The sequence below is a fragment of the Strix uralensis genome, chromosome 3 (assembly GCF_047716275.1).
Source record: "Strix uralensis isolate ZFMK-TIS-50842 chromosome 3, bStrUra1, whole genome shotgun sequence".
Classification (NCBI taxonomy): domain Eukaryota; kingdom Metazoa; phylum Chordata; class Aves; order Strigiformes; family Strigidae; genus Strix; species Strix uralensis.
Window position 1 is genome coordinate 46,090,965 of NC_133974.1, and position 12,575 is coordinate 46,103,539.

Sequence of the window (12,575 nt, forward strand, 5' to 3'; positions counted from 1 at the left end):
GAGCTCTGCTGCCAGGAGATGTTATGGCAGGGGTCTCCTCCATCAGCTTGGGCAGATGGGACAGGAGTGTCCCATGTCTTTCCCTCTGCTCTCCTATCACTCTCTGAAAAAGTCTGTTTCTCTTGAGTGACTCTTAACAGAGCCTAAGTGCTTGGTTACCTGGACTTTTAACATTCGCACTGATGATGGAGAGTAAAATAGCATAAAACCAGAAAAATGATGCAAAAAGGAAGGTACTTCTCCAGATTCAAGAAAGCTCAGGAGCATTAGTAGTTTGGGAGTGTGCATAACTAACACTGTGTATGCATGGAGTTACATATAGATGCATAATTGTGGGAGTTTGATCTTGCAAAGCATGTTTTTTGTATTTTAAATGGATGCCATGTGGGATATATTTGCTTACAGTCTTAGAGATACACTACATCTCCAACATATATCTTTCTTAATTTAAACATTTCATGAGTAAAATAGAGGAGTTATTCCACAGAGTGTGCTATTGGATAGCTCATACATAAATTTGTTCTAAGTTACACATATGGCTATAAGTGATTTCAGTGAAATATGCCACCTACGGTCACCTACATGTGTGCCATCTAGTCCCATGTTAGGTTGACATAGCAGAAACCTGTTTCAAATAGCCTTATGCAGAAAACAAGTTACAACAGTCACTTATCAGGGTGGTATGATGTAATTCACATAGCAGATTTATACATCAAGTGTTGTGATGAAGCTGGTGCTCAGGTAATAAGGGGAGCCAGAGAAAAATAGGCGCACTGTGTCATTTACCAGAAAGAGTCTGGATGCCAGTCTGGAGTTTGTTGTAGAAATAAGCACATGTAAGAGACAATCTCAATAATCCATAATAAAAAGAGTTATGAGTTATATTTTATCTCGTAGTTTGTTGATCTACCCATTTCATTACTTGCTGCAGTTTTACTGGTGCTTCTAATCATCTTCATTTCTGCTATGACATGAGATTTTTTTAAAATGATTAATCTCTGTGTAGATTCTGAGGTCTCACACATCTGCATGCAATAAGTAAAGATTATATATTAGCTGATCATTGCAATATTTTTGAGGTTGTACCTTTGCTGTAGTGAGCAACAGGAAAGCTAATGCAGTCACTCAGAACAGCGAGAGATTTGCACAATATGCCCTAACCAACTATCCAGTTACTGAGGAGGGAAATATATACATAAATATCAGCTGGTGCTAGTAAAGGAAACTTAATTAGTAATATTAAAGAGTGTTCATCATAGTAAATGTTCAGAAACATTTATGCTGCTTTCACAGCATCTGCTCAGGGCTCCATTAGTAAATATTTTTTAAATGAGGGCCTTCCTTCTTTCCTCTTTGACCCTTCTTATGTGATATTACTAAAATAATTGATTTTTACAATTCCCTCTCAATGTATGCTCAACTTCTGCTTTCATCTTTTAAATAAATACTGTATATCTATATACCCTCTCCGGTAACAACTCAGCCCTGATCTGCTGTAGAACAGTGGAGCAGATCAGGACTACATACTTGAAACTTAAGCAGGACATCTTTTGTGGAGATCATAGTTACGTTGAACAGTGGTGTTTCAGGAGCAGGACACGTGTTTTTGAGGAAATGCAGGTGCACATCACCCACAGTTAGTCTGGCTGCTTTCACAGTGTTGCCTACATTACTGAAGAAGGGTAGAGGAGAAAATAAACCTCAACTGCATGGAACTATGCAGAATGAACTAAGAAAATTCTTCCTTACAAATTCACACAGGTGTATTTAATCTTATCATGTTCTTATGAAAACAGAAATACTTTCTTCCATGTAAGCTTCTGCATCCTTTGGAGGCAGAATCTTGACCCACCTGAAGGTAGTGGAAACTCTTTTGAATTAAGTAAAACTCACAGTCAAGGTCTCATACATGAGAAATAAAAACTGTTACCTACTAAACCCTGAGGTACCACACTCCACTGGTGCAACTTGGCATTTTGGGCACTTTTGCTTGCAAACACAACACTAATGCCTCTGGTATTTCTAGTGAAAAAAACATTTTTGCTCCATGTTAACCATAGTCCTGTATTTCTCCAGGTTAACCATAGTCCTGTATATTCTAAAGTCAAGACAAGAATTTTTAAATAATTTAAAGTACATTAGCTAGTAAAATCTAGGCATTTCATTTTCCCTCTTTTAGGAAAACAAATGAAAAGCTATGCAGTGATACAGAATGTGACAAATGTGCTAATAATTATTAATAAAATATGTATTGGAGATGAGGTATCCCTCACAACTGCAATTTGTCATAGAATCATTGACATTAAAGGTGTAAAAGATCAATTGTAACAATCCTTTCGTAATTTTTCAACTATCTATTCCCATAGGTTGTTCTGGATTATTCAAAAACATCATTAACTGTTTTCTCTTTGCTTTCCACAGTGTGCAGGTGGCTGTCTCACATGGTTGTTTCATTTTCCGTGTCAGTAACTTTAATCAGAGCTATCTCTGAAGACCATGGAGCCTTTCCTCTGCACTGACCTAGTGTTGGTGGCTCTTGCTAGATCTGTTCCAGTATGGTAATATCCTCAGCTTTTTTAGGACTCCATGTGGCTATGGCACTTTCATTAGCAGAAGTGAGGCCTAAGCATTTCTGATCATATAGTGACTTGGTTATTTAAGGAAAGTCAAAGGGACTAAGAGATCTCAAAGTAACCATGTTCACCCAGACTAATTCTAGCTGTGTAAAGATTAGATTGTCTCAGTGGCCAATGGAATAGAGCAAAATCTCCAGGCTGTGGTTTGTGCCTTGCTAAGGTTGCTGTCAGCGGTGTCAATGAACCTCAGCAAGTCACACACTCTCTCTGTTGATGCCTAGCTCAAAGTGAATGCCCTTTTAAAAGGCTGCAGCTAAACAAGGTGCACCCACCACCCTGCCACCCCAGTGCCCAATTCAGCATGACTTTCCAGGGTCTGGAGAGAAGTGAATCCCACAGCTACTATACACTGAACACCTAACTAAATGAATCCCAGCTTTACTATCGAGATCTATTTATCTGCTGTATTTGACGTTTTATTAGCTCATGGTAGAAGTGTGGTTCTGACTCAAAGTTTTTTTATTTTATTAGAACAGAATCCATGCTGTGTTTTTCCTATAAGTTTATTGCCCTCAATTTTTGTAAAGATAACAAGAACCTCCTATACTGTAGCTGTGTTCTTCTAATGGAACTATGACACAAAGATGGCAAAACGAAACTGGGTTTCCAATTTTTCCCCTTTTTCAGGTGCAGAGACATGTAACAGCCCATGATATGAGTAGTATTTTAAATATCTCAGATGGACCTTCAGTGTAATACTCTATCTAATCATACTCAGAAGCCCACCATTGTCATTGTTATTGTTGTTACTATATTTATCTTTACTGCTAAGTTAGCATCAGTCCTGAAAATTAAATTCTTTTCCTTCAGTCCATGCTGTATATGCTCAGCACATTGTTGATCTTTGCCATTACTTTTTGTAAATAGAAAGGGCCATGTATTCCAACACACTTTTTACCTCATAAAATTCCCTGACAGCATAAAGTAAAAGAACACCTAATTTACAAAGATTTCAGAATTCATGCTAACTATGAGTCTTTCAGGGCTCAGATGTATTTGCTATCATTTCCCCACCTTTCTCATAGAAAATTCTGTTATTTTTTATGTATTTCTTAGTTATGGCACAGTCCAAAATTTGGGCCATTATCTGTCTGGGTTTTTCCCTCTCATTTATCATCATTTTCTGCTATGTGTCTGTCCAGTTGTCTTTTTCTTTCCTTTAATTTCTGTTTCATGGTCCCCAGATAGAGAATGAAATATTAGGTTTGTCAAGCGTATATCATTGTTTAAATGCCTGGAGATGATGGGTTAAACAGCCCAATCAATGAAACAAACCTCCAGTGCATTGCAGCTACTGCAAGTGATGTTCCCTCTGGCTGTTTAAGACCTACCAAGTCAATAACCTATTAATATCATACTCTGCTAGGGTCAGCGCCAAACAAGTCACACGTCTTCTCAAGGCATTCAGCTCATGGGTGGATTAAATGGAAGGCTGTTGGTCCTTTGGTGGCCTTAAAAAAATTGTATTTTTTTTAATCTTCTTGCAAGATTAAACCTTGTTGACTGTGAAATAAATTAAAAATTAAAAATGGATCAGGTAGTAGTTACTGTAGCTACATAAAATCATAGCTTAACACAACCTGCACATGAGTAATTCACATGGAACCATCACTCCTCTTTAGAATCTGATTACATTTTACTGCTATAGACTGCAAAATAACAGTCAGCAAATGTGACACTTACTTTGCTCTCTATATATACTGTAAGAAAATATTTAGTCCTATCCCTGAATGGAGCAAAGTTCAAAATCTTCTGGTTTTATAATATGTCCAAAATAGAATCACAGAGTACAGAATCACAGAATCATCTAGGTTGGAAAAGACCTTGAAGATCAGATCATCTAGTCCAACCATTAACCTAACACTGACAGTTCCCAACTACACCATTGTGATGGTTTAGCCCCTGCCGGGGTCTGAGACCACGCGGCCGCTGCCCCTCCCCCACAAAGGGAGTGAAATACAAAGCCCCAGGGCTGAGATAAGGAAAGGTTTAATACAGCAGTGCACAGCAACGCAGCAAACAACAACAATAACAATAAGAATAACAGTAATAACAACGAACAGAGCAAAATCTCTACCAATACAGCAGTGAGAACAGAGCCAATCCCACAGTACATGCGGTAACCAACTGCCCGCTTAGACGCACGGATGTGACGTCAGCATGGTATCTGAATAACCCGGCTAGACCTCCCCCCCCACTGCTGGGGAAACTTAACCCTATCCTGGCTAAACCAGGACAACTATATCCCTCAGCGCTATGTCAATGCGACTCTTAAACCCCTCCAGGGATGGGGACTCAACCACTGCCCTGGGCAGCCCATTCCAACGCCTAACAACCCGTTCTGTAAAGAAATACTTCCTAATATCCAGTCTAAACCTTCCCTGGCACAACTTGAGGCCATTCCCTCTTGTCCTATCATTTGTTACTTGGTTAAAGAGACCCATCCCCAGTTCTCTGCAACCTCCTTTCAGGTAGTTGTAGAGGGCGATGAGGTCTCCCCTCAGCCTCCTCTTCTCCAGACTAAACAACCCCAGTTCCCTCAGCCGCTCCTTGTACGACATGTGCTCCAGACCCTTCACCACCTTCGTTGCCCTTCTCTGGACACGCTCAAGTAATAAATGTCCTTTTTGTAGTGAGGGGTCCAAAAATGAACACAGTAATCGAGGTGCAGCCTCACCAGTGCCAATGACAGGGGCAAGATCACTTCCCTGTCCCTGCTGGCCACACTATTTCTGATACAAGCCAGGATACCATTGGCCTTCTTGGCCACCTGGGCACACTGCTGGCTCATGTTCATCTGGCTGTCAATCAACACCCCCAGGTCCCTCTCTGACTGGCAGCTCTCCAGCCACTCCTCCCCAAGCCTGTAGCGCTGCTGGGGGTTGTTGTGGCCAAAGTGCAGCACCCGGCATTTGGTCTTATTGAAGCTCATCCAGTTGGCCTTAGCCCATCGCTCCAGCCTGTCCAGATCTCTCTGAAGAGCCTCCCTACCCTCGAGCAGATCAACACTCCCACCCAACTCAGTGTCATCTGCAAACTTAGTGAGGGTGCACTTGATCCCGTCATCTAGATCATCAATAAAGATGTTAAACAGGAGTGGCCCCAAAACCAAGCCCTGGGAGACACCACTCGTGACCGGCCACCAACTGGATTTAACTCCATTAACCACAACTCTTTGGGTCCGGCCATCCAGCCAGTTTTTTACCCAGCAAAACATGTGCCCATCCAAGCCATGAGCAGCCAGTTTCACCAAGAGAATGCTGTGGGAAACGGTGTCAAAGGCCTTACTAAAGTCAAAGTAAACAACATCCACAGCCTTTCCCTCATCCAATAAGCAGGTCACCCTGTCGTAGAAGGAGATCAGGTTTGTCAAGCAGGACCTGCCTTTCATAAACCCATGGTGACTGGGCCTGATCATCTGGTTGTCCCACACGTGTTGTATGATGGTACTCAGGATGAGCTGCTCCATCAGCTTCCCAGGCACCGAAGTCAAGCTGACAGGCCTGTAATTTCCCGTATCATCCTTCCGACCCTTCTTATAGATGGGCGTCACATTGGCCAATTTCCAATCTGTCAGGACCTCCCCGCTCAGCCAGGACTGCTGGTAAATGATGGAAAGAGGCTTGGCGAGCACCCCAGCCAGCTCCTTCAGCACCCTCGGGTGTATTCCGTCTGGTCCCGTAGGCTTGTATATGTCTATGTGATGCAGTAGGTCATTGACTATCTCCTCCTGGATTGCGGGGGGGTCGTTCTCCCAGTGTCTGTCTTCTGGCTGAGGAGGCTGGATTCCCTCAATACAACTGGTCTTGTTATTAAAGACTGAGGCGCAGGAGGCATTAAGCACCTCAGCCTTTTCCTCATCACTTGTTACCATGTTTCCTCCTGCATCTAGCAGGGGATGGAGGCTCTCCCTGGTCTTTCTTTTGCTGTTGATGTACTTATAGAAACATTTCTTGTTATCCTTGATTGCTGAAGCCAGATCAATTTCTAGCTGGGCTTTCGACCTCCTGATTTCTGCCCTTACAAATAGGTAAGGTGCCATTTAAAGTACCACCTCGCATCACCATTTATAGTCAGTTATTTTTCATACAAAAACCATTCCAACCATGAAAATTTAGGGCTAATTTTTACCCAGGGTGCATTTTTAGGTTATGGAAGCTCTCTGCATGCATCTGGAGAAAACTTTTTCTTACTATATCAAGCTATAATTCATTACATGAACCTGCAGACCTCACCATGATTATTAGTACAAGTGGATAATAAATAGTATGTCAATGTGAAAAAGGGTTGTAAGACATCTTGAGAAAGCAACATTTAGTCTGAGCTTTGTGAGCACAAGCTGGGATATTCCCAGTTCTGAAACAGACATGACTTGGCCATATGATTTTTAAAATATCCAAAACATAGCTCAGCAGGTTCTAATCAAGAAGGACTTTCACTCTGAAATGATCTGTTGGTTTAATTTGTACCCAAGGTTGTACCTGGGGTTTGCATTAGGTTGTCTACCTCCAGGCCCATCATGTCCCATTCTGGACTAGAACTGGAAGAAGTTTTTCAGACTTCCTTGTCACGAGCACAAGTGACAGCTTGTGTGAGCACAAGAAAGCTGAGGCACACAGCACAGTGTCATTGGGAAGATGTTGCTGGGAGACATCAAAAGAGATCCCACTGCCCTCCCACATGTCATTAACAAACCACTCAATTCAAGATGGTTAGCATGAAAATTAATCACCTCCTCACAGGTTTTTGCTAAGGTCACAGAACCAAGGGGCCTGGGTCACTGCACATGCCCTGTCCAGCCTGTGGTCTCGAAGAATATTCCCACTGCAGCCGTATGTGCAACAGGCATTTTAATTGTGCCCTGGGAGAGTACTGTATTACTGGATGCAGGTGTAAGAAGAAGGAATCCAATTCCAGTGCTGATCCTGTACAAACATAGTTTTAAAAACACAAGAACTGAAGGTGTCTCACTTGGTACAGTTGTTTTTCATTCAGGAGGTCTTAGGCAGGAACCAGTGATGAGGAGAGGAAAAAGAGAGCTGAAAATCAGTGCAAATTCATTCCCAGATCAGGCTTTACATCTGATGCGTCCATGAGAAGAGTGCATGTGAAACTATCAAAAAGTTGGGGCTCAGTCCTGGGAGGTGGTGACTAATTCAGTCCAATACAGCAAAACATTATGTTCCTACAGTGTTTAATGCCAAAGAATAATTTCACTGGCTTTGGGAATGAATGCTGAACGAATGCCAAACCAGTGGTTAAGGTCTCCTTGTAAATATCCTTCGAGGCTCAGTCTCTAATTAAATAAATAAAAAAGAAGCCAGATCAACACAGAAGGCAAAGAAATAAACAGTACATTTGGTCTTCTCCTCACACAAGAATTTACACAGGGTTCAAAATACATTGGCCCAAATTAAGCAGAAAAGAAAGAAAAAGTACCTATCTCATCCCTGATTATAAAAGAAGAACTTCAGGGGCTCGCAGTAAAGCCTTCTGGCAGAAAGAAACTTCAAAATCTATCCTTTTTTTCCCTTAACTGAGAACCCCCTTTGAAGTACACTGCAAAGGATTCTGCCTGTCCCCAGAAGCCCTGTGCAGTGCCGCTAGCCATCAGCTCCCACCACTTCTGAATTAACATCCCACAGACACTCCAAAGGAGCAGCACACCTACATTTCCTAGCAGATAACTTATTTAGTACATGTGCTCCTGTTACCCACCAGGCCAAAAGAAAAAGCACTGTACCCTTTTGGTATTATCCGTGATTCCCAAGAGGAGGGATCAGCTCTTCCGTGAAACATGAAATAACACATTGCAGGCACAGTGGATTTGTGTGTGTGTGTGACTAGGTTGTGTAATTTACACAATGCTCCATGGTTGAGTTTGGGGCCACATCGCTTCACTGCTGGGAAGGTTTGCTCTCTGCATCCCTCCAGAGCTTATCATTCATGACAGCACTGCCAGCCCAAATTTCTCCCCTTTTTGTCAGCTATACTGAAGATTAGTCCAACTCTTCACCCTTCCATTTCTGGTTATTAGCCAGACAAGAGAGGCAGCACCCAGTGCTCTTAGAGGCTTGTTAGGCTACACTTAAGAGGCAGATCTCTCCCCACACTCCCTGCAAGGGCCTGCTCAAGGCCAGCCACAAACTTGAGATGTGTGAAATTGAATTAGGCAAGTGGTTCATCTAGCCCACTTTTGTTTTCTGCAGGAACAACCATCAGGGTGGACTTCAGGAAACAAATAGAAATACAAAATTGTCGTATCCTGGATAATAACTAAATATCCTTCTCAGATGCAAAGTGTCTTCTGAAACCTAGAAAATGACTGATTTTTTTCCTGACCTGCCACAGAAAATGAAAGTTACTATCAGTATAGTTAATTTATAATGACTAATATGAAGGTGTTTGCATGAACAATAAATTCTTTCTTTGGATCCTCCCAAGATCTTGGCCTCAGTAGCACCTTGAAGTAGAGCCAGTGGAAGTTTTCTCCACCCACCCAAGGGAGCAGGGAAGTCCTATTGCTAGTGCTGTTGCCTGCTGCACCAATTAAAGAAGCAGAAAATGTATTCTGGAAATCTGTACTGAACAGTCAAGAAGGTCAACTGAATGATGGCCAGGTCTCTATGACTGAAAGTCTCTGTGCTCCTTTTACCCACACAGGTATTTTCCAGGTTGTCACAGAAGGATCAAGGCATTTCAAAGTCACTTCCTTTGACACTCTCTAGAGATTAGGACTTTCACTGTTATAGTTTAGCCATACCACCACACAGTAGATCAACACTGAGATATGTTAGATGAGGATCTGCACCTAATATGTTTTATATCTCTCTGTCATGGCTGCCTTTGCTCCATGGACTACCTGTGAACATGGACATTGGCAGTTGACAAAGGTCCTATTACAAATAAAGGCAAAACATTTTAGTCAGTTGCCAATGTTGTGTCTTTGTAATGGCAGGGAATGCCCAAGTAGTACCATGTCTGAGTCTTTCAAACACAACAGTCTCCCTTGCTTCCCATTGCAAGTCAGTGATAAATCTCTCATGCCTCATCTTCTACTCCTCTCTCCCAAAACAGCTAACACCAAAGAGTAGTCCGTTCCCACAGGCTGTTGCAGTCACAGCAATTTAAGAGTACAACACCATCCCTTCAAATCCCACTCTATGTGATTTCCAAATATTGCCATGTCCCTGTCCTGGGATGAAAGCCAGGTATGTGCAAGCAGCTGAGATCTACTGCTGTTTCCCTTTTACATGTTTTTTGCCAAATCTATTAACTTCAATCCCAATCAGGCACAACTAAACCTGCCCTGAGAGTGTCCCGGTGTTTCCAGTAAGACAAAGTCAGTGAATGATAGGTTTATAAGTGCTGTTCTTGATCCTAGAGCTCCATTCAACCTGTTGGAGTTTCCCTTTCAAGACCCATTTTTCCCCCTTTCTGCTGCCTTCCCTCATTTCACTGTAGCGATGCTCTTTCCATGCTGACTCATAGACCCTTTACTAAAGAGCTATAAGGAAACATGGTCCACAATGGAACATTCAGAGAAACAGTTCATCCTATCATTAAGAAAGTTTATCTTCTCATTAAAGTTTTTCACATCTGAAATATATGTCTTTCATCCAGTTTCTAGGAAAATAACCATCATGTGGTAAGGATAGTGTGAAAAAAGGAGCCCCTGAATCCATGCTAGAATAGTGTGCATCACTTCAATTTCCACCTCACTTTGGAGTTCTTTTCTTCCTCATTAGTTTTGTGTGTAATCCCCAATATTGTCAGAGTTTTGTGGTAGTTTTTTTTAATCCATATATCAGCCACAGAAATGTGTTAAGATGAGAGTTTGGGGAAGGGTCCACAAAAATAATTTGAATCAAACACTGAACTAATCAACAACATGAATATGCTAGAGTTTGATTGACTGAAGATAATAAAAGAACATAATATAAATGCACATCATCACATTCTGATCCAGAATGACCAGGTATGATTTCAATTTATGAGTTCAATTAATTTTGAACTGGGTCTTCCAAAACATACTTAAATATTACTACTATGTGGTATTCTGTCTTTTCAGAAATGCCATTTTAAAAAATCACCTATTTGGATTCCATAATCTGAGGTTTTTCAGATGTTCCACAATAGTTTTATGAACATAAAGCAGGATTTCTAGAAGTGTTTAGTCTTTGTCTCTTTGCTGTACAGTTAAAGTCAGAGCAAATTTTACCACATGTTCATTGCACACCAAGTACAACATAATAGCCAGTGGCAAAATCTAGCATTTAAGAAAAGCTGTAACTTTATCAGGTAAACAACCTCTCCTATCTCTGCTCCCATCATCGTACATGGTGGAAAACTAAGTGAAAGGTGGTCCTTACAAGCATGAAACAAACACGGAGAAGGCTTATCTGCTCGACAGTATTTTTTTCCCCTTCTAGAATTTGTTATGATGTTTATAGGGAGATGTTTTTAAATATTAGTGTTCTAGAAAACAAAGTGGTGGCAGATCTCTTTGTAGGAAAAAGCAAACTACTTCCAAGAATTAAACAAAAATAAACATGTTTGGTCAGTGTGTCCTCTGTCCCACCTCATGTTGGCATTTCTGCACAGTGAAAACAGGTGTTTTATTCTGAGCACCTCTGAGGACTTCTGGGGTTAAGGTTCTGCTTGTTACAGGGAAAATCAGCTGATGACACTTCGGTAAAGGGTTGATTAAAACTCAGCTGGGAAAATATTTATTCTTCACCTTGTCCAGCGGCAAGAGTCTCGGTCAGAGTCTTGGTTCAGATATTGCTCTGTCAAGGATGGCCAGGAGATTGTCAATGTTGGCCCTGGGAATCTGACACCAAGAAATGAGGTCTCAGGTTCTTTACCCTGTGCCAACACAGTGCAACTCTGCCATTCAAGGAAAGCTTTTTCTCTGTCCATTTTTATTCCTCTTGAAAATAATAAAAACGGAACCAAATCCCAAGTAAATGCCAGGAATACAAACCCCTGTTCACTTAGGTGTTTGTCTATATAGGAGAAAGGACTGAAATAGCTACTTGTGTTTAAATATCTCATCAGGGAAATAGGTGCTGGGGGAGACATGGAATTTCAAAGGAAGGAGGCTTCTCAAAGAAAAAAATGGGTCACCTATCATGAGGGCCTAGGCAACCAGTGTGCCCAATGCATTTGCTAGTTCCAGCTCTGGACTTCTCATCTTCTGGGGAACAGACAGGAAAGGTCCATACCCTCCTGTGTCAGTACGACTTTGGCCTCTAGTTCTGCACATTAACAGTCATGGTGATTCAGATGGAGTTGTTTCAAGATAACTGGTGCCTCTTATTTGCATCTGTAGGGTGGAGTATGCATTGCATATGTCTTGTCATTATATATGCTCCATATGCTGTTTTATTGAAAAGTAAAGCAAAACAAAGAGAAGAGAAACAGGAGTTGTGCTATGACCTTTGCTGATTCTTTTTGACAGGTATCACTAATGCATTATTTTAAATCCTAGTATTTTTGTTATGTACAAGTTATGGCAGCATCACTGGGGAAAAAACATGTCCACAGCACTAGCTACAAGGTTTGGTACATCCAGGTTGTCTGGGTTTTTTTCCTCTTGCTGTGCTTTATAGTCAGCAGATTTTGATTATGATGTCCTTCTTGTATTAAAAAGGAAACTGTTGTTGAGTGTAATGTGTATAATGACACCACTATCATTGTAATGCAGAATGCATAGCTTCAAGTGTTTGCAACACTTTAGCCAGTTCCTTTCAAATTGAAAACTGACACAGAGCCAGTCTGAATGCAACCTGCTAGGTTCAGCCACCAATCTTGTGTCTGACATCTCTACAAACAGCTCAGCGTTCACCAAAGTTGCAGAAACTTCTAACAGCATTGCTCTTCAGTGCCTCAAGTTTTAAAAGTAATGGTGATTTCTTTCATAAATCGCATTAAAGC